The following is a 24,057-nucleotide window of genomic DNA, read 5'->3' as shown; positions in this document are numbered from 1 at the left end:
CCGTTTGGCACAGCCTGCAGGAGGGACTTTGCAAGGCCGCGTCCAGGTAGTATATGAAAGGTGTGTTGAGCTCAAATGGTCAGCCCGGGGTCAGGGGGTTCTGGGGTGGCGGGGAGCCGAGAAGAGTGAGATCCACGGAGGAGGCTCTCACCCCTTGGCAGCGGGCGGTTGCCTTGAGGGGCGGGCTGTGCCTAGCGCGACTCTGGCGCCGCCGCCTGGGGGCAGCCGGCTGTGAGCCCCGTGGACAGGGGCGCCTGGAGACCGCCTCTCATGAGGCACTAGGTCCTGGTACTTGCTGGGGGTGGGGAGGGAGAGGGGCGCACAGCGCCCAGAGGCGGAAGCCAAGCGCGTGAGTCACTCTGTTCCCCTGGGTTAGGAGCGGGACTTTGCCTCCCGCCTGGGGTCTGCATTTCAGCTCCAGCTTCAGCGACTCATCCCAGCAGGCTGACCCCCTCCAGAGGCTGGACCAGCTGCTTCTCAGTCTAGGTGAGGTCCAGGCAAGTTTCTCGTCTTCTGATGCTTACTGTTTGGGGGACTCGCGGGGTGGGGGTCTTCCAGTCTGTGTCTGTCTGCCTTTGCTTCCTCCCTCTGGCTCTCTCCATTGGAGACAGAAAGTTAGATTTAAAAAACGCAACAGAGAATATAAAATCTATGCTCAGACCGCAGATAAACAAAACTCTGGGGCCATATTCTTAATTTCCCAAGTACCTTCACATGTCCGAATGCGGCGTTTATGGAGCTAGGAATGTTTTGTTTGTTTCGTGTATTTCCCTCCTCCCCCACTTTCCTCCGGTGTAATTCTTAGAGGTGGGGACAGGAGAGTCAGAGGGCTTAGCCGGGATCCTTTGCCAGAGTGGCTTCTTCATTCTCTGCGAGGTGGCAGATGTTTTACTGTAGCCTGAGTTGGGATCTTGGAACAACCCTCTCCAGCCCAGGACATGCCAGCGCTTAAGGTAACTGCAGTTGTTGCATATCTATCTCGCTATCATTGACTGAATCAAAATGTTCCGGAGGCACAATTAGTGTGAATGCCACAATGTTGAAACATTCATTGAAGGACACTATTGAATGTTTTATTTTTTAACGTATTGTATTCCAGGAAAATTTTAGAAGACTATTGCTGGTTTTATTTTCTCTATTTTCAGATATGCTCCAAAGCCTATTATTCCCTTGCAAGACAACCAGTGAGGACCTGTTCTGTTTCTTATAAGGATTTAACAGTGCAAAACTACGTGTTAGTTTCTCCTCTAAGGTTAGGGAGTTCCTTCTATTAACCACTTTTAGAAAAACATTTTGGTGGTGTGGTGGAGGGGGGGAGATATTTCCCCTTTCTCTATCACTAAATGCAAAATGTTTCTGTGACTGTTAAGTAAATACTAATTATTGTCATTTTTGCTTAAAAGGAGCAGAGGAGAGCATCTCCTGGAATGCATGAATTTGTGGTTCATGTTGATGATTGATTGCTTTACCATCAAATTGTTTGGTTTGATGCAATGTTAACAGGTGGTCTTAATTCACAACACGGAAGTATTCTATTCTAGAAAACAACCCTGTTGATATGCACACCACCGCCCCCCCACCCCCAACATGCACACACGAAACCATGTTTTTGTCTTGCTTTGTGGGAGAGAAAAATGGATGGGGGACTCTTTTCTGGCAGTTGATTAATCCCTGATCTTTCTTGAATTGCCATTTGTTTTATAACCTATAATTATAGAAAAGACCCCTCCTTGAAATAAAATTAATAAAACCTTACATGTTTAGTCAGATCACTGGAATAATTTTTTAGAGTTGAATGGAAGCTTCCATGATCCTCTTCCAATGTCCTCCCCAGGGAGCCGTTAAGCTTCCCACTTCTCTGATAACATAACTCCTCTCCTCTACATACCTCTGTCTTAGCTCTTACCACCTTATGATTCTTGGTTTACATATCCATCTTGCTTAGAGTAATAACATTGATTTGAAAACAAGGGTAATGCCTTATTAATCTCTGTATCCCTGGAGTCTAGTAAAGTAAGGTCTGTTTAAAAAAAAATGAATGAAGAAAATAATTTGGCAGTCCAGATTAGGTTTACCATTCCTTGAAATCCACCTGGGCATTCTTTCTCTTCACTCCTAAAAGATAAGTCATTTAATTCAATGATACTCAAAGTGTGGATCCTCAGAATACACTGTGTCCTAAATAAATGAGAGTTTTCTATATTTGAAAAAATCTGTATATTGTTGTGAACTTGAACTTTATTTTTATTTATTTATTTATTTATTTTTGCTGAAAGTAACAGAAAAGCCAACTAAACATGGCTTGTAATACTACAGAAGTGTAGCTGGGCATAGTAGCATGTGCCCGTGGTCCCAGCTACACAGGAGGCGGAGGTGGGAGGATCCCTTGAGCCCAGGATTTTAAAGCTGCAATGGACTATGATTGCACCACTGCATTCTAGGCTGGGTGACAGAGTAAGACCCTGTCTCTCAAAAAGAAAAAAAAAAAAATAGAGAAGTCTGACAGCAGGTGATAACTGGAGTTGTTTCAGTGACCCAACAATATCGGGGTTCTGAGTCAGTGTCTTACCCTCACGGCTTCAAGATGGCTCTAACAGCTCAAGACACTGAGTCCTGATCCCATGTTCAATGACAGGAAACAGGGTGGAAAAGGTCAGAGTATTTTTCCTCATGCAACTTTCTTATCAAAGAAAAAATATCTTTCCCCAAATTTATCTAACAGAATCCTACTTTGATCTCATTGGCAATATCTGGGGCACATAGCTGCCCTTAGTGGCAAAGGAGACTGGGAAAGTATCAGTTTTTTTCAGCTTCTATAGTGGAAAGGCAGCCAGGGAGAGGCAGGTAGGTGATGTATCTGGGGAACTAACCAGAAAGTCTACTAGACTGTCAAGAAGATAAGTCTATTTGAACCTGTGATCAATGTTCGGGCCAAGTAAAATACTACACGTTAATCAACATAGCAAAAGCACACATTTAGAGCAGAGTTCCCCTCTCCACAAGGGTGTATGGTATTTTAAGGGTGCCAAATCACTTTTATGGAGTGTGCTAACTTTTAGAGACTGCACCTTGCGCACGCGTGTGTGTGTGTGTGTGTGTGTGTGTGTGTGTGTATAATCTCATAGGGTTTCTATTAAGTCTGAATCAAACCCTCGAGTTCCTGGAAAAGAGTAAATATTCAGTAAATAGTTGTCCTTTGAGTGGAGTGTTGAGTTTGGGAGCTTCAAAAGTTCACAGGGACATGGGAAAGGATTTAGTGAAAGAAAAAAAAAAAACTGGTTAGTGGTTTGCTGCCAATGCCTTGGAAGGCTGGTTTACAGCATCTGAGTGTCCTTAATTTGGATCCTAGGAGCCTTGAGGGAACCTTAACAGGAGGGAAAAGAAGAACCTAGGGAGAGGTAGTGGCACTGACAACTTGGTTCAACAGATTATCTTTGGGGACCTTCCCTATACCTGTACTGGGGAAGATGTACTACCACACACACACACACACACACACACACACACACAAAGTTCAAAATGGTCCCTAGCACACACACACAGACACTAAAACTTAAAAAGTTGAAGCACGAAAAGAGTGTATATTATTGCCAGCTTTGATTTAACTTTCTCTTTTCCAGTAGAATATTCTCTTAAATACTTACAGAAGGTAGTTTCGGTACATAATGGTAGGAGATCAGGTAAGCAAGTATCAAGAGATTGAAATTTAAGAGTTACAATTGTCTTAGATTTCTCATCAGTGAAAAGAATGGAGTAGACCAAGCTTGTCCAACCTGCGGCTTGTGGGCCACATGCAGCCCAGGACGGCTTTGAATGTGGCTCAACACAAATTTGTAAACTTTCTTAAAACATTATGAGATTTTTTTTTTCGATTTTTTATTTTTTAGCTCATCAGCTGTCATTGTGTTAGTGTATTTTATGTGTGGCCCAAGACAATTCTTCTTCCAATGTGGCCCAGGTAATCCAAAAGATTGGACACCCCTGGAGTAGATTAGCAGTGGTATTCAAACTTTGTTGCACATTAAAAATTACCTGGGGATTTTTTTTGTTTGTTTTTTGTTTTTATTTTTTTTGAGATGGAGTCTCACTGTTGTTGCCCAGGCTACAGCGCAAGTAGTGCGATCTCAGCTCACTGCAACCTCTGCCTCCCGGGTTCAAGCGATTCTCCTGCCCCAACCTCCTGAGTAGCTGGGATTACAGGCACCTGCCATTACACCCAGCTAATTTTTGTATTTTTAGTAGAGAAGGGGTTTCGCCATGCTAGCCAGGCTGGTCTCCAGTTCCTGACCTCAGGTGATCCACCTGCCTCAGCCTCCAAAAGTGCTGGGATTACAAGCCTGAGTCACTATGCCTGGCTGGAGAGGTTTTTAAAATCAAGATTTATGAGCTGATCCTCAGACCACTTAAATTGGAACCTCTGGGAATGGAAACCAGGTATCAATATTTTAAAAACTCCCTAGATGACTCCTGAGTTTGGAAACTGTATTAGTTTGCTAGGACTGCCATTCAAAGGACCACAGACTGGGTGATTTAAGCAACAGAAATGTATCTTCTCACACTTCTGGAGTCAGGAAGTCCGAGATCAAGGGTTGGTTGATCCTGAGCCCTCTCTCCTTCACTTGCACCTGACCATCTTCCCCCTATATCTTTACTACGGTCTTTTCTCTGTGCATGTCTGTGTCCTAAGCTCATCTTATAAGGATGCTGGTCGTATATTGTGTCAGGGCCTAGTCTAAAGACCTAATTTTAACTTGATTACCTCGTCAAAGGCCTATCTCCAAATAGTTATATTTAGAGCCCCTGAAGGCTAGGACTTCAACGTGTGAATTTGGGGAAGACACAGTTCAGCCCATGAAAGAACCCATTGGACAAGTATGATATTTCTCAAACTTTAACATGCGCACAAGTCACCTGGAGACGCTATTAAAATTTAGATTCTAATCCAGTAAGTCTAGGTGGGGTCTGAAATTCTGCAGTTCTAACAAGACCCTAGTGATTTCAATGTTACCAGTTGACAGATCGTACTTGAAGTAGCACGGTTCTGTCTAGATGAGTGGTTCTCAAACTTTAATGGACATCGGAATCACCTGGAGAAATTGTTAAAATTAGATTGTTGTGATCCAGCCCCAGAATTTCTGATTCCACAGGTGTCGGGGTAGAGCCCAATAATTTGCCTTTCTAACAAGTTCCTAGATGATGTTGATGCTGCTGGTATAGGGATGATACTTTGCAAACCATGTATCTCTGACATTTTGAGACTTTATGGTATTGGATGTGTCAGGGTCATTATATACATCATTGTACGTGAAGTTTGTAATTCTAATTGCTGATAGCATTACTTTTTTTTTTTTTTTTTTTTTTAACAGAGTCTCTCTCTGTCGCCCAGGATGGAGCGCAGTGGCACCATCTCAGCTCACTGCAATCTCTGCCTCCTGGGTTCAAGTGATACTCCTGCCTCATCCTTCCGAGTAGCTGGGATTACAGGTGTCTGCCACCACACTCAGCTAATTTTTTAAAATATTTTTAGTAGACACAGGGTTTCACTATGTTGGCCAGGCTGGTCTTGAACTCCTGTCCTCAAGTGATCTGCCCACCTCGGCCTCCCAAAGTGCTGGGATTACAGGTGTGAGCCACTGTGCCCGGCCAGCATTACATTTTTCTTTTTGCCAAGCATAATTGCTTTTTCTGTTAATAGGAGGAAGGATGAGAAAGTGGGAGAAAATGCTGTATTGGGATTTCTTTTAATCTCATACAAATAGAAGTGAATAAATACAGAGGCTACACATCAGCCCATTAGTCTCTATTCATGTTTGTTCTCCAATCATAGAGCTATTTTGCAGCTTGCTCTTCTAGAAGCTCAAAGTTGATTTTATGAGATTGGTTGCATACTTCTCATAATGCGATTTTTAAAGGATTAACCATTCTAGAGATTTCAAGAGGCATTGCAAATTTCCCCCAAAAACATTAATTTTAAATTATTTCTAATTTAATCACACAATTGTTTCTACACGAGACCAACAGTGAGCTACATCAAACAGTATCCCCTCCCCAAAATTATTGGATATGAAGAAAATATTTTACCTGATTTCATAGAATTAGATCAGTAAAATTCACATTTTGCTACTATTATTAGAAAATTTGATATATATATATGTGCTATATATAGGTGCTATATATACACACACACACATATACGCACGTGTGTATTGTATACACATAGGTTACGATTTTCTATTTGCTTAATTTAAAGCATTTTATATTGTTTTAAATTGTTCTTAAATCTTTATTTATATCTCCATATGAAACAGTGAAAATATTTATATTTTAAACTTAAAAATGTATTCAACTTGCAATCCAATAAATTTTTTTTATTTTTTTATTTTTTATTTTTTATTATTTTTTTTTGAGACAGAGTCTCGCTCTGTTGCCCAGGCTGGAGTGCAGTGGCCGGATCTCAGCTCACTGCAACCTCTGCCTCCTGGGTTCACGCCATTCTCCTGCCTCAGCCTCCTGAGTAGCTGGGACTACAGGCGCCCGCCACCTCGCCCGGCTAGTTTTTTGTTTTTTTTTAGTAGAGACGGGGTTTCACCGTGTTAGCCAGGATGGTCTCGATCTCCTGACCTTGTGATCCGCCCGTCTCGGCCTCCCAAAGTGCTGGGATTACAAGCTTGAGCCACCGCGCCCGGCCTCCAATAAATATTTTAAACAAAGATGTAATCAGGTTTCTAGCTGCCCCATTTACTCTGGGCCTCTTATCTAAAGAATGGGTCTTGCTAAAGTATTTCCCTTACTTACAACTTATCCAAAATTATGCCAAATGTATAGGGCTTCTATTCAGAATAGATTTACTATGCCATAATTGTTTTAGTTTACCCTCATAGCTTTTCCACATGTTCCACATTCTTGGTGAATTTTTCCAGTAATGCACCTCCTAGCACTGTCAATGGGAAGAGGTTACCTGTCATGTTTCTAGCCTGAGCTTCCGACCACCAGATAACAGAAGCCCAATTGCGGAGATGGATACAACAGGCCCAATGCCACTAAAGATCTGAATTGTATAATGAATTCCGTTTCTCCTGACTTCATGCTCAGCAATCAACCTTAGTATGCCACATGTTCATTGCCTTCAGGGTGAGAATAACCTGGTCAGAGTGTCTGGTCTCCCTCACAGTTATATTTCCCATTGTAAATTACTAAGCCGCCACTCTAGCTTTAAACACTTATGAGTGTTGTGGGGGTGAGTCAGCACCCAACACCCTCAAACCTAATAAATGCAGGGACACTGATAAAGATCAGTTATCTGGGGGTTGGCTCAAAGCTAGGCCTTGATGCTGATGACTCATAGAAGTGAATTAATACCAGCTAGCATTTATTAAGTATTTTCTGCATACCAGGCACTGTGCAATTTTATTTACATTATCTAATTTTTCCTCATAGCAACTTTGTGAGGTAGTCATGTTAATTTCCATTTTACAAATAAGAAGACTGATACATGTATATTAAAAACCTGCTCTAAATCAAATGACTACTGTGGCAGGGACTTTTAGTTGCCATGCAATATCTATTCCCACCTTCTCCCTTAGTAACAGAATACCAGTTTTATTACTGGTAGTGATGTATCTAGCAAATAGTTTCTATTTCCTGGCATCCCTTGTATCAAGGTGTGAGCCTATGACTGAGTTCCACCAGTGAGAGGTAATTGTGTTGGGTGGTACTTCTAGGAAGCCTGCTTAAAGGGAGTTGATTTGGCTGGGAGGAGGGCCCTTTTGTCCCTCCCCCTGCTTCCTCCTGCTGCCAGTCTCCAACGCAGGCATGATGCCTGGAGCCATCTTGGACCATGGAGTGACTGACTGGATGTAAGCTAGCATTAAAGATGTTGGAACAGAAAGGTAGAAGAAATCTGGGCCTGTGGTGGCACCATGGAGCTACTGTGCCAGCTCTACCCCAGAGATCTTTGTCTGCTACTGAAACCAATTGGCATTCTGTCAGCAGAGATGAAAATTAGAGATGGCTATTGGTAGGCAGTGGACAATGTTTTCATGCTATGTGCCAAGTACCTAATTTTGATCTGTGATGGATACATGTGTTTGAGTTTCATCTCTGCCACTTACTAGCTATGTCTATTGGACATCTCTTGTGCCTCACTGCACAGCCTTATAGCCTACCATTTAGTTAAGCCATTAGTCCATTAACCAACTTTATGTGGGTAAAACCAGAGAGTGCCTTGCCTTAGCCTCAGAGCGAATATCTCACTTCTCATCCCAGGACTTCTTCAATGTTTCAACAGGAAGGCCTGTTGGAACACCCTTGTACCCACACATGTGTGTTATGGAATGTGAGGGAGTTAAAGGCCCAAGAACCAACCCTTAACTAATGTGAGATGGGAGCCTAAGATAAATAGTCCCTCCTCCATTCTTGGCCAGATAATTCGCAATTGCATTTTAATAGTGTTTGTTTCCAAGAGATTCTCAGAGGGTCTGACTAAGCAGGATTAAGTCCTAGTTGTCTACAGTTGTGACCAACTCAAAAATATACTCCCGTATTGGTTTTCTCTCTTCTTTTCCTTTCCCGAATTTCCTACTTCTATTCCCTAGAATCACTTCCCCAAACAAATTATCTACATTGAAACCCTTGTTTCAGCCTCTGTATAACCTTCTTTGTAACCTTGAAGTAAGCTATGCTGACAAAACTTTTTAGCACTTGCTGACATTTTTATGTCCCTTCTATGATGAGGCAAAATACTCTCTTTGGTGTACAAAGATGAGAATACATCATGAGATCTGATAATTCCAACTATTGGATGAATGTGGATCAATAGGAACTCATACTTTGTTGATAGGAGTACAAATTGGTACCATTCTGGAAAAGAAAATTTAGTACTATCTTGTGAAGTTGAACATTTTGTATACCCTATGACCTAGTAACTTTACTTCTAGGTATGTCACCTAGACAAATTCTCCTGCATGTGAAGCAGGAACCCTCCTTAGGAATGGCCATAGCAACATGATTCATAATACAAAAATTCTGAAATAATCTAATTGTCCATTGATGGAAAAATGATAAATAAATTTGATATTAATTATTTCAACAGAGTAAAAATGAATTAACCATTTCTCTATGCAAGAACACTGATGCATATTATTAACAAAATCACCAAAAACTTCATGCAGTTGGGTATCATTTTTATAAAGCTCAAAAAAAGCAATACTACACAACACATTCTTAGGAATCACACGCACATGATAGATCCTAAAGCAAGGTGAACCCAAAATTCAGAACAGTACTGGGGAGACAGGGATGGGATAAGGTAGGAACAGGTAGTAGAGGTACTAACATTGATGATGTTCTGGGTCTTGAATGGGGTGATGGGTTCATAAAAGCTCATTTAGTATTACTCTTTATAACTTACTTAAACGTGATACAGATTCTTTTATATACATCAAATTTTATGGAATAATTTAAAGAAATGAAACCATCACCAACAAAGATGCTGTACTAACGAAGGACAGCCTCAGTGAAAAGCCTCCTCTAGCCCTCACTCTAAACTAATGGCTCTCAGAGTCAATATTTCTCATCATGTAATGTATTTTTTTCTTTTGTGTTATTAAGTATATTGTAATCAACTAGAATGGCAGGGTACAAGATTCCTTTTTTCTCATGGCCCTTAAGGGTCACATCTTCTACTATATTTAGAAAAAAACAGTTTGCTGTGTCCTCTCTGCACCTGTGTCCATTTGCCTGTGATTCTTCTATGTCCTGAAGCTGCCCATTGCTCTTTGCTGTGCACAATCCACCTCTTATTTTACTGCTGTCTCAGTACAGCACACAGGGGCTACATTCCTCCTTGTTTCGTGTGTGTGTGTGTATGCGCGCGCGTGTGCACGTGCACAGGCGTGTGTTGAGAGGTGGTAAAATGGTAGTGAGTAGGGAGGCAGTTGACATGACCTTTTTCTTTATACTTCCAAACCTACTCCTTGCTTTCCTTAACAATGCTGCCAAACAAAGCAGTAAAACTGTACCAGATTTTTAAACTCTGGGCCAGGATTTATAATATTTAAATCATTTGTGCCCTGGAAACTTTGATGGGGTCGGTGACCTCCTTATCAAAATAGTGGCTTAAATACATGCACTCAAACTCATTGGATTACAAAGGAAGCAAATTTTATTGAAATACAGTTATCAGAAATTAAAAGCAATTGTGTAGTATAGTAATCTACGTACTTTTTAATTAAGTTATTAAGCAACAAGATCTAATGGTGGATCTAATGACCTAAATTTTAAAGTAGTAATGATTATGAAACATATTATATGATATCTACAATAACTGTAATATGATATGAAAAATATCTGTTTCTTTGGTGACAGTCACAGGTACTGCTAATACCATTGTGGTTTGTTGCTTACATTCATACTTGCAGGAAATATTAAATGTCAGATAAAGATTAGTGAATGTAAGGATGTCATTTTTTTTTCTTCCAAGTTCATGGACTCTTTAAATTCTACTGATATATTCTTGGGGGTTCGTGGATCCCAGATTGAGAAACTTGCTCTAAGCAAAGCAAAGGAAACTACAACAGACGTGGGAAATAATTTTAAACTGGATACCAAATATTATCTAACCCATAGCCCACAAAGAAAGCAGTTAGCTGTAACCTTTCATGGAGGGTAGGAGAGTCATCTCAGTTTCCATTCTTACCTCACAGATCTTTTTAAGAGGACTTTACTTTTCAATTTTCTGCAGACAAGTCTCCATACTTCTGTTAGGAACTCCTGCCTCATTCTCAAAGGATCTGATCTTGCTCTTGGATTCATCAGTCTTCCTTCTCCACTATATTTTCCCACTAAGAGTTGCCCACTTTAGAATAACTCCCTAATGGCTCCCACACAACAGCATAAGGTGGGCTTTGGCATGCTGAGCCTTGTTTCCTTTAAGACCTTTACACTGGGGTGAGTTGTAATGATCGGAGCCCATGCACCCCTCCTAACCTTCCACTAAAAACACTTATTTTCAGGGATAGCACAATCTTAACACATAAGGAAAAAGAAGCATTTTCCTGACTTTCCCATATATTAAAAGACTGCTGAAGCATACAGGAAAGCTAGTACTGTACACTTATTATGCAGATCAGGTATAGTTATTTATTCATACCATAGCTGCTTTCAAATGGGCTCACTACTGAGCTATGTAGATCTTGTGATGGCTGTTTTCTGAGCTACACAAACACCTGGCTCCAAGTTTGAAGTTTCTGTTTGTATGAGTCCGATTAGGTGTTTAGATAGCGCTACTTGTATCTTCTACAATACCTACTGATTGAATGACTGATTGATTGATTATTTTAATTACTTTTTTCAGGATTAGTAATGGATTTTTAATAAACTTTATTTTTAGTACAGTTTTGGTTTGCAGAAAAATTTTGAAGATAGTAGAGAGTTACATATACCTATATCCAGTTTACCCTATTAAAATCTTACATCAGTATGGCACATTTGCTACAGTGCAGCAATATTGATACATCTTCGTTAACTAAGGCTCATGTTTTATTCAGATTTTCAGAATTTTTACCTAATGTCCTTATTCTGGTCCAGGATCCCATGCGGTCTTCGTGTCTCCTTAGGCTCCTTTTGGCTGTAACATTTTTTCAGATTTTCTTTGTTTATGATGATCTTGACAGTTTTAAAGAGTACTGGTTGGACATTTCATTGAAAGTTCATAATTGGGATTTGTCTGATAGTTTTCACTGATTAGACTAGGGTTCTGTGTTTTTGGGAGGAGTGCCATTCTCATAACATCATATAAAGGGTATATACTATCAACATAACTTATTGTTGATGTTGACCTTGATCACCTGGCTGAAGTAGTGATTGTCACATTTCTTCACCATAAAGTCACATTTTTTTCTCCCTTTCCATACTGCATGCCCATATTTAAGGAATGAGGAATTATGTTCCACCTCCTTGAAGGTATTTACAAAAATTATTTGGAACTTTTCTGCCCTTAAGATTTGTCTCTTCCTTCCTTCATTTATGTATTTATTTATTCAATAATTTATTTGTGTTTGTGTGGATTCATGGTAATGACTTTTTAACTAAACAATTCCAATCTTATTTATGACCAGTGGCATGAATTTCTGGCTAGCCCTATATTTCCTAAGCACAGAAAAGAGTAAAACCAATAGCTACACATAGAATTTGTTTCACTATTGGTCTATTCATCTATCTCTTTCCATTTCCTTATCTAATTTTTGGTCTAATTTTTCACCAAAAGAATAATTCAGTAACATGTTAAAAAATTCAATCATAAAAGATCACACAGTGAAAATTACTTTCCACCTTTTCATGTTTTTGTATCCCTCTTCAGCGGCAACTCCTGTTAACTGTTATTGATGTTTTTTCAGACGTTTTCAATGCATTTATTAGCAAATAGCTATCATTCTGCTTCTTTATACTCTAAGGAAAAAGGCCAGGAAAGGGACAGCAGGGCAACAAAAGGAAATAAGAAAGGGGAGAGCAGGAGCAAACCAAAGATCATGAGGTCAATCATAGAATTCTTAATTCAGTTACTATATTTGCTTGGCAAACAATTCAGTTTTCCAAGATTTTTTTCTGGTGTAGTTTTCCCACAATTGTGAGTTTCAATCCCTGATTATCAAGCAGTGTGGGTATATTACTTAAGTTTTTTAGTTGAAAACAACTAAATCCCCTCTGCCCAGTTTAAGCAGAAGAGTTTATTTGAAGGTATTGGGTGGTACGATTTTTATGGCCCCAATTGTCTCCATCCCTAATCTTGCCTTTTGGACATGTGACTTTGTAGTTTCTCTCATTAAGGACAATATCTATATGTCCCTTGATTCTAAGGTTGACTATGTGACTTGGTTTGGTGAAGGAGATGTTAGTGAATATGAAGCACATAGAGGCTTGAAAAAGCATGTGCACACTTCTACTTCTGGTTTTGTTCCTCTGTCATCTTCAAGAAGATGACAAGAGCCAAAACTAGCCTGCTGAAGGATGAGAGACACGTGGTACAGAGCCAAGTCATGAAAGTTACCCCAGCTGAAGCTGTCCTGGATTGTCTGATAGTCACTTGATCCCCAGGCATTTAGCAAGCTGAATTGCAGCTGTCTATAGATATATTAGCAAACTCAGCCAAAATCAGCCAAGGCCAGGTCATCTGAATTCTGTAGATTTATGGGATAACTAAATGCTTATTTTTGTATGTCACTGAAATTATAGGGTTGTTGTGCATCATTTTATGGCAATGAATAACTGAGGATCGTACTTCAAGGAATTTCTGGGAGGGGCAGAGAAGGTGGTTTGGATGCTACATGACCAGAAGTACCAGCAATCACACTGCAGAATGTTTCTAGCAAACAGTTCACCCCTGCTGCCTTATGGTGCTCAGCATCTGTCATTCTAGAGAACAGCTATTAGAACCTTCACCAGTGCTCTCCAAATGAACTGAATGCCTTGAACTCACTGCTTGCAAGAATCACTGACATCCAGCACAAAGTTCACGTTCTCATTCCAGTCATCCTGTGGATGCATCCGACTACTAGATTATAAACCACAATTAGAACTCTAGCTGCAAGGGAGTCTGGAAAGTGTGTGTGTGTGTGTGTGTGTGTGTGTGTGTGTTTAGCTTTCTAGCATCTCTAGTACAAGAAGGCCTGCTAGAAGGGGTTTGGAGAAACTGTGAGTCATTCTCCAGTATCTGCCATGGAGGCATAGACAAAAGAACTCAACTTCCTGATCCCCTGAGTTTCTTCCATCTCTGCATAGAGAGAGTCAAGGTGTTGACAGGACTTAGAATCCTGAGGGGAGGACCCCTGGACCCCCTGACTACTCTACACCAAACTTGACATGGCAATTTTAGCTCTAGAAAAGCAGTTTCATTCTGATATTAATGACTGGGAGTATTCCTTGATTTTTCCTCCCTTGGCATTTGGCAGAGTGAGTAGCCAGGTGAAGCAACACTTTATTTTAATTACATTGGACACTGTAAACAAGGAGTCTGGCCTCATTTCACTTTCTCTATAGTTGAGTAAAAAGCTATAGTAAAAACACTTAGAGAAGTGTATTGTATATTCTTATATGGTGAGAATATAAAGGAAGAAATAAATCTCTGTCTGCCCCATATTCATATGCCAATTCCCTTTGATCTAAGTATCCTAAATACCTAAAATGTGACCATATTAGGCTGATACATTGTAAACTCACCCTTGCTCTTTAACTCTACTCCCACCACAAGCTAGAATGGTTATCTGCAGTGTCTGGTCTAGGACACATGTCATTAACTGATTGATAGAAGACATTTCCACAAAATGAAAAGGCTTTGGATATAGATGTATTTATTTGTAAAGTGCCACTTGTAAGATTGGTCACATGAAACCTTTACTTGTTCTCCTTTATTTTTCTTCTGAAGATCTTGTTCTAGCTAAATATTTGCTGAAACATTTTTGTAACCTTTTTGTGTTTTAACTTAATAGACAAAGCCATGCTGTTGCTGACACTAAAAGCACTGAAAAAAATTACATTTGGGCAGTATTTTAAGGTGTGCTTTTTAACTAAACTTGGTGAGAAATTAAGTATACCTAATATCTGTATAGATAATATCTGAATCCTTGACTGGTTACCAGTAAAAGTAGGAGAAAATCTATTGGAATATATATATGCTTCTGAAGAGCATATGATCTGTGAACATTCCCAACAGTGGAACATGATGAGAGCATTTACTGGGAGGATCAAAAGGTATTCTGATGTTGCCAAGATGCTATTTGGGCCATGGGCTTTGCGCATTCGATCAGTAGGTTTAATATCCTTTGGAATTGATGAAAAAATCTGAATAGGAAATAATAATCCATTCAGCTCACTGGGAATTTGTGATAACCACTCATTATTATTGTTATTTTCTGAAGTAGTTTTCCTTGTATTTTACCAAAAATATTTGGGACAAGGTCTGAAACTTCTGCTCACCAAGGTGCCAAACTGGAATCAAGACTTCAGGCCATGGAAAAGCTACCTCCACAGATGGAGTCAAATCTGTGGAGGTAGTTTTTCCTCCTACACCTCTCACTGCAGCTCCCACTACTCCTCTACCTGTGGAATCTTCTCCTCTAGCCAATTGGTAGAACTGTTGGACTCTAGTCATATCATATACATTTCTATATTTTTCCTGTACCCTTTGCCATGCCTAGAGGACCTCCCTGGCTCTCTTGGCATCTATGATCTGCCTGGATGATATCAAGATAAAACTTGGCTGCAAATCCAGAATTCTCCTGGTTTGCTCAGCCTTTGCCCACCATTCTCTTCTTTGAACTTCTAACGCATCTATATCTAGCATCTAGGCTAGCCCTTCTGTACCCCCAAGATGTCTACTCATAACTAAAATGATAGTTTCTGGAGGATAGACCGGTTTGCAATTCTGTGTATCCCCATTCCCTACATCAGTGCCATATGGATACAATAAATCCTCAGTTGATGGAATATGATGCCTAGAACATCTAGCACAAAAACCACAATGTTTAAGGAGCAAAATTCCTTGCATTTACCTGGAGCTTCCTTCACAGGCCCACCTGACTACTGACTTCATTCTTATTCTTAAAAGGGTCACATGATCCCTTTCTTACAAAGGTGACACGATTATTTTACTGCTTCCCTCCAGTAATAAAGAGGAAAGGGCTCTGTATTGGTCTTTCATCTCAATTTTCTTCTTGTGCTTTCTGTGCGTGAGGTGCTAAAGCAGTATGGCCCTTGACCTATGCGCTTGACTGATTCTATTGTTTAATCCCCACAACAACCCTAAGAGTAAGCGCCGTTATTATTCCAATTTGGAGATATGGAAACTGTCATGGAGAAGTTAAGTAACCTATTATCTCAAGCTATTAAGTGGAGGAGCCAAGATTCAAACCAAGACATTATGTCTCCCAGGTCTGTGCTGTTAACTCCTACATGAAACTGCACTTCCTGATGCCCAGGTATTCCATTAGATGATCCTTGAAACCTCAGAGTTTCCTGGGTCAGAAAATTTAAGTAAACGGAAGAAATTATAGCTCCGGGAACCTCTTCTGTTATTCTCATTGTGCTACCAAGAATGCCACAACATCCTCTTGGTGGAAGAAACAAAAGAGTAGGAATTTAGTATATGATATTCCCTCAAGGCTGCAAAATACAGTACTTCAGAATTATTCATGTCATTAAGATCAAATCTGGTCTATAAGTAAATGCAGAGTCAGGATATGAACTCACACTAAGTAAAGCACAGTGGTTGGAATTCTGCTATTGTCACTTACCAGTTATAATATGGGTATGTTACTTTACCTCTTTTTTTTTTTTATTATTATACTCTAAGTTCCAGGGTACATGTGCACAACGTGCAGGTTTGTTACATATGTATACATGTGCCATGTTGGTGTGCTGCACCCATTAACTCGTCATTTACATTAGGTATATCTCCTAATGCTATCCCTCCCCTCCGCGCCACAATAGGACCCGGTGTGTGATGTTCCCCTTCCTGTGTCCAGGTGATCTCATTGTTCATTTCCCACCTATGAGCGAGAACATGCGATATCTGGTTTTCTGTTCTTGCGATAGTTTGCTGAGAACAGAAGAAAACCTAGGTAATACCATTCAGGACATAGGCATGGGCAAGGAATTCATGTCTCAAACACCAAAAGCAATGGCAACAAAAGCCAAAATTGACAAATGGGATCTAATTAAACTAAAGAGCTCCTGCACAGCTAAAGAAACTACCATCAGAGTGAACAGGTAACCTACAGAATGGGAGAAAATTTTTACAATCTACTCATCTGACAAAGGGCTAATATCCAGAACCTATAAAGAACCCAATCAAATTTACAAGAAAAAAACAAACAACCCCATCAAACAGTGGGCAAAGGATATGAACAAACACTTCTCAAAAGAAGACATGCATACAGCCAACAGACACATGAAAAAAAATGCTCATCATCACTCGCCATCAGAGAAATGCAAATCAAAACCACAATGAGATACCATCTCACACCAGTTAGAATGGCAATCATTAAAAAGTCAGGAAACAACAGGTGCTGGAGAGGATGTGGAGAAATAGGAACACTTTTACACTGTTGATGGGACTGTAAACTAGTTCAACCATTGTGGAAAACAGTGTGGCAATTCCTCAAGGATCTAGAACTAGAAATACTTTACCTCTTTTATCTGGCACTTAGTAAATACTAACCAAGTATTAGCTACTATTTCTATACCACAATATTTCCCTGTTTCTGTAGCCATCTATGCTTCCTTACAACAAAGCACAGTGTAAAGCTCTTTGCCTCTACCTCATTGGATTAAATAAACAGGTCTGTAAATATAAGAGAGAACAGTAATAGTGAAAAAATTGGATACTCAAGAAGTCTGGATGATCAGAGTGACTTTTTTTCTTTTGTTAATGAAAGGATGAGTTGGACGGAAAAGGAGTGAGTCACCCTGACAATGAAATGCTACCAATTTAGGATTTGATTCATTATTTTATGACTGTTGCTTATTTCCTGATGCTATTCATTTCTTATTCATTGGAGGAACAATAATCCCGTTTTGGCTTTTTTAGTTTTATAGCTGAGACATCCACTTCTAAGTACATCAGCTACACCTCTCCCTTTCCCTACTACTTCATCACCATCTCAAGCATCAGAAAATCAAATTTCGAAAATTGCCCAGAAGTATTGGGTGTACAAAAACATTGGTTTCTCTTTTGGAAGTTCTTCCTGTGATAGTTTAAGCATGGGGATTTTATAGAGGAGATGAACATCAGGGATATTTGTGGCAAAGTCACTTCCCTTCTCTTAAAATGATGTTGGATGGAGAGCCTCCAAGGTAAAGATTCTCAAATTGTCTGCAGTTATAATGTCCAAATATTCGGGGGAAAATCCCATACGGCAAGCAATAAAACAAAATTATTATGACTTCCCGTTGATGATCCATTTTTTAAGGGATAGTTTGAAGTAATAAAGTAAGTAAATATTAGTCTAGGGAAAATGTGGATATACTTTATGGAGTATTTAAATACAGATTATCTTTTCATTTTGTGCCGTGACCTGAGACTACTCAATGAATTTTCCATGTGTATGCATTTGTTCTTACACGTCCCTTTTGGCAATGCCCTTTATTATCCTTGAAAACAAAGGCACCACTATAGTATAATTCAAATGTGTCTAGTTCTTTAGTCCTTAAAGATTGGTGGAGGGGCTGCATTACTTCTCCCTTTAATATAAACTAGGAACATGATTATTTGAGAATGTTGGGAGTCACTTTCCTCTCCCAGTAAGATTGAGGAACCCTGGGTATTTTTACGTGTGTCACAAGCTTAACATGAATTTTCTCTTGTCCCCTCACTTAGTATCACATACATCACAGCTTTTCTTTCAGTTACCCCTGCTTCCTAGTAACTGGTTCTCCATGACACTACTACCTCTCTCTGACTCATTTCATCCCCAAACTGTGGAAAACAGCCTCTTTCTCAAAACCCAGCTAACACAAAGTTGTCTTGTTTAAGGCTTGAGGATAACATTAGGGATTTACAATGCAGAAAGGAAATTTAAAACTTGGTATCAGATATATTGTGCTTTCACTCCATTGGCCCTGCCCCTTTGCAGGGAGGCACACTGTCTTTACCCTCCTTATCTCTTGGCCTGCAGCTGTGTTTCAGATGTCCACTTATTCCCCTGCTGTAAGAGTCATTCTTTTCATGTCCTCAAATCTTTCTCTTCCTCTGTGCCAGAGGAAGCAAAAGCCGTTTACAAATTGATCCTGGGCATAACAAAGGCACTGTTCTACGTTGTTCTACAGAATCTGTTCATGGTTTCTCCAGTAGTTTAGTCTTGGGTGTGTAGTAATCTCTCACCTGCTTGGTTACGAAGATGCCCTTAAGTAGTGTGTCCAAGAACGAAAGAAGTACTGTTTCATTTATTATTCTGAAGAGTAAAAATGACTACAGGTTCAAACAATATCTTTGATCCTCTAGTCCAGTGGTTTTACAAAGGGAAAATATGACTATGGAATCTATAACAAACATAAATTTTATATATATAGAAAGAATGGCATATATATACATATATATATATCTGTGTTTATATACAATTCTCAGATATATTCTCAAAAGGTTAAAGGTCATGAAACTCATGTGCCTAGCAGTAGGAGGGGCTCCTTGTGTTAGAAAAACACCACTACCAACAACAACAATCAACACTTTGCTTCAAAGAACACTCAAACCCACTTAGTCAATATTGTGAATTTCACCTGCAGATCCTGTTTCTAATTTTATTTAAGTGCTTATGATTTAACTATTCATTACCTTGGTAGAAGCAGATGACATTCTTAGTTACCATAAGACTTTTCCCTAGTGTGTTGTTCGAAAAACATTAGTGTTATATGAGGAAAGGCTTAATAGTTAGTGACTTAATTCTAAGTTTCTGGGTTTATTTCATTCAGTCAAGTATTTAGGCACGTGTTTAATGGGTTCCTGCCAAGGTTCTGACACTCTACCAGACACCAAAGATGATTCAGACACAGATGCCACTCTCATAAAACTTATATAACCTCTTGGGAAAAATTGACACAATATAAATAAATACAAGGTAGAAAGTTCTGCATGCCCTAAGGTAAGTCTAGATAAAAAGTAAATTTACATCACTTAATATGCAAGGCAGTATAATTTCTCTGACTGGCACTTTCTAGTAGCTACCTAGGGCATCCAACTTTAGCTTCATGACTTTGAATCCCATCAGACATGGGTTCAAATCCTGCCTCTGATATTTAACAACTATATGGTCTTGGGTTATTCACTTATTTTCACTGAACTTTAGCATCCCCATTTATACAACAAGCTTACTAATACTTCAGAGGTTGATGATGAGGATTAAATGAGATAACATATATCGTATATAAAGCGTGTGGCACATAGTAGGTACCTGGAAGGTGGCTTCTCTTTTCCCATTGCTCCATAAACTGACCAAATAGATGTAAATACCTTAATGTGTGAATACTTATTGTATAGTTTATAGAAGAAGTAAGAAGTTACATCTTCCAATCTGAAGGCATAAAAATTTTATGAAATACTTGTAAGTTACTTTATCATGAAGCTTTCCCTGACCGCCCTGTATAAAATAGCAACAGAGTACTCCTAACCTCTTTTTTACTTCATTTTTCCCTACCATATATCTGAAATATTATATATTTATTGTTTCTATTAATTTTTGCTGATAAATATTAGTTGTACATATACCCCAAAAGTTGTACATGTTCCCAAAAGGAATACATGCGATATTTTGATACCTGAATACAATGTGTAATGATCAAATCAGGGTAATTGGGATATCCATCACCTAAACAATTTATCTTTTCTTTGTGTTGGGAACATTACACATCTTCTCTTGCTGTTTTGAAATACATAATAAACTATTGTTAGCTAGAATTTCCCTACTGTACTATCAAATGCTGGAACTTATTTCTTTTATCTAAACGTCTGTTTGTATCCCTTAAGCAATCTCTCATTCCCCCTCCCCCTACCCTTCCCAGCCTCTGGTACCACCATTCTACCTTTCGTCTCCATGAGATTCACTTTTATAGTTCCCACATATGTGTGAAAATATGTGCTATTTGTCTTCTGGCTTATTTCACTTAGCGTAATGACTTTCAGTTCCATCCATGTTGATGTAAATGACAGAATTTCATTTAAATTTTTAATCTTTTCTAATCTTTTTTATGGCCAAATAGTATTCCATTGTGTATATATACCACATTTTCTTTATTAATTTATCCATTGATGGACACTTGGGTTGATTCCATAACTTGGCCATTGTGGATAGTGCTGCAATAAACATGGGAGTGCAGATGTCTTTTTGATATATGGATTTCCTTTATTTTGGAAATATTGCCAACACTGGGATTGCTGGAGCATATAATAGTTCTATTTTTAGTTTTTTGGAGGAAGCTCCTTACTGTTTTCTGTAGTGGCTCTGCTGGTTTCCATTCCCACCAACAGTGTATAGTGTTTCCTTTTTCTCTGCATCCTGCCAGCATTTTAAAATTATTGTCTTTTTGATAATAGCCATTCTAACTGGGATGAGATTATATCTCATTTTGGTTTTAATTTTTTTATTTCCATAGGTTTTTGGGGAACAGGTGGTATTTGGTTACATGAGTAGGTTCTTTAGTGGTGATTTGTGAGGTTTTGGTGCACCCATCACCCAAGCAGTATACACTGAACCCAGTGTGTAGTCTTTTATCCCTCACCCCCCTCCTCCCTTTCCCTCAAGTCCCCAAAGTCAATTATATCATTCTTATGCCTTTGTGTCCTCATAGCTCAGCTCCTACTTATGAGTGAGAACATATGATATTTGGTTTTTCCATTCCTGAATTACTTCACTTAGAATAATAGTCTCCAGTTTCATCGAATTTTCCGTGAATGCTGTTAATTATTTCCTTTTTATTGCTGAGTAGTATTCCATCACATATATATGTACCACAATTTCTTTATCCACTCATTGATTGATGGGCATTTGGACTGGTTCCACATTTTTGCAATTGTGAATTGTGATGCTGTAAACATACCTGTGCAAGCAAGTATCTTTTTCGTATAATGACTTATTTTCCTCTGGGTAGATACCCAGTAGTGGATCAAATGGTAGCTGGATCAAATGGTAGTTCTACTTTTAGTTCTTAGAGGAATCTCCACACTGTTTTGGTTTTGATGTGCACTCCCTGACGATTAGTGATTTTTCATATACCTGTTTGCCATCTGTATATCTACTTTTGAGAAATGTCTTTTCAGATCACTTGCCCATTTTACAATAAGATTAATTGTTGTTTGATATTGAGTTGTTTAAGTTCCTTATGTATTCTAGTTATTATTTACTTTTTTTTTTATTGGCTGACCCCCTCCCTGATAGAACATGTTTCACAAGAGCAGGGGCTTTGTCATTACACTGCTGTATTCCTGGAGCCTAGAATAGTGTTTAAAATATAGTCAGTGTGCTCAATAAATATTTTTTAGATGAACGATTGCAGGAATTAAGTAAAATTTTAGTCAAATAAAATTGAGGAGTTTTTCTATTGGTTTTAGTAATAAATAGAAAACTTTTGACAAGTGAAGTGGTAGTCGCTGCTATATTGGATACTGAGGTTTTACAATTGCATCATGTCTGTTAGTAATGATCATCTCTTAGCTATTTTTAAAAAATTTTTCATGTGTGCTATCAGTCTCCAGAATCTCTTTCTCTCCATGAACCTTATCATTCTCTCTCAACTCTGATAATTTATTTCTGTCAGGGGTATCCCTGATTGCATATTTTGAATTTCTAATCTTTGTTTCTTTTTTCTCTCTGACTCAGTGGTTTCTGTGTGATAGCTGCTCTGTCATATTTTCACCAGTAGGTGCCAGTATTTGCTATAACTTATAGAGACAGATCTACAACTTATGGAGGATTGACTTTCCAGGAAATGTTTTCTCTCGTGTAGATAATTTAGAAAGAGCAAACCATTCTCTCTGCTTGCAGTAAGCCTGCATTGAATCTTCTTTGCCTACAAAAAGATGGCGTGATTGGGGGGTGAACAAAAGGCTCTGATAGCATATTTTCACATAAATAAATGCAAATTCATGATGGAATCCTTCTGATGGATATGTCTACATACTGGAAAACTTTAAAAGATGTATTTCAATCAACCTAAAAGGTAATTACACCATTCCATTCCTCAAATATTCAAGAAACTTTTCCATGCATTTGGGCTACACATCAGCGAATCCATAATCATGGTTCCCAGTTTGCGTCTTAGTTTTAGGGTTTTGTTTAAGGCTCTGTGGTTGGGGGAAGAGTTTAATGTAAGATCATCTTAAACCAAATCAGGATACTTCTGAGAACAAAGGGATTCTTATGAGAGACTAAAGCAGGTAAACAAAGGCAGCTCTGACTGATAAAATACTTGTTTGAAGGTGTATGGAGGAGATGGTGGTATGCAACTTTTAAAAACTGGCAGGGCTGGGTGTGGTGGTTCACTCCTGTAATCTCAGTACTTTGGGAGGTTGAGGCGGGTGGATCACAAGGTCAGGAGATGAAGACCATCCTGGCCAACATGGTGAAACCCCATCTCTGCTGAAAATACAAAAAAAAAAAAAAAAAATTAGCTGGGTGTGGTGGCATGCACCTGTAGTCCCAGCTACTCGGGAGGCTGGCAGAATTGCTTTAACCCGGGAGGTGGAGGTTGCAGTGAGCCAAGATTGCACCACTGCACTCCAGCCAGGGTGACAGAGCAAGACTCTACCTCAGAAAAGAAAGAAAGAAAGAATAACAACAACAACAACAAAAACCTGACAGAATCCACAGATACTCCTGTCTTATCATGTGCTTCCCCCAGATTCTACTCTACAGCATCAGTTAAGCCACCATAACTTTTCTTGGAAGTGAAAAAATGGCCTGAAAATATGGCTAATCCCCAAGATAACTTTAAAATACTTTCAGAAATAGTTTCAAAGAAAACAATGGAAATGGTGAGGTTGTACAGGTCTGGCTCAAACTTTGTGTGAGCTAATATAGAAAAGAAAATTTGATTTTATTACTTAAAGATTTTACATGAATTGCAAAGAGGAAGTGAAGACATTACATATATACCTGTCCCAGAATCATTCCCTGATTTCATGACATTTCCACATCTGTATCTACTTGTTCACTGCCTACGCACGGGGGCTGTATCAAGTTTTGGGGGGCCTGCACCTTATACTATTTAAGTGGTTGCCATTAAGAAAATGGTTACAAAATAAATATCTCACACATTCAACCTAACTAGTCCCCTTTTCCAGAGAAGGAACTTTCTCATCCATTCACTGCAGTCCCTTACCTAATATATACCCTCACACCCAGGGTCAGCAAGCTACCACTTTGTGAGCCAAGCCTGGATCACCACATGTTTCTGTATTAGAACATAGCCGCATCCGTTGAGTTACAGATTGTCTATGGCTACCTTTGTCCTACACTTACCAAGTTGAGTAACTGCCACAGAGACCATAAAGCCCTGCAAAGCCTAAAATATTTA

The 24,057-nt window shown here is 39.1% G+C and overlaps 1 protein-coding gene across 1 annotated transcript in view; it reads left to right on the top strand.

Annotated features, from left to right (window-relative positions):
• The first annotated feature begins 485 nt into the window (after positions 1–485).
• The window catches only part of SYTL5 (synaptotagmin like 5), a 228,208-nt gene continuing 204,636 nt past the window's right edge, over positions 486–24,057 (top strand). Inside the window, exon 1 of the mRNA XM_025371943.1 lies at positions 486–953. The gene's annotated coding sequence lies outside the window, so the exon portion shown is untranslated. The remainder of the gene's footprint in view (positions 954–24,057) is intronic.

Source organism: Theropithecus gelada, chromosome X (genome assembly GCF_003255815.1).
Source record: "Theropithecus gelada isolate Dixy chromosome X, Tgel_1.0, whole genome shotgun sequence".
Classification (NCBI taxonomy): domain Eukaryota; kingdom Metazoa; phylum Chordata; class Mammalia; order Primates; family Cercopithecidae; genus Theropithecus; species Theropithecus gelada.
This window is presented reverse-complemented; position numbering and strand designations above follow the sequence as displayed.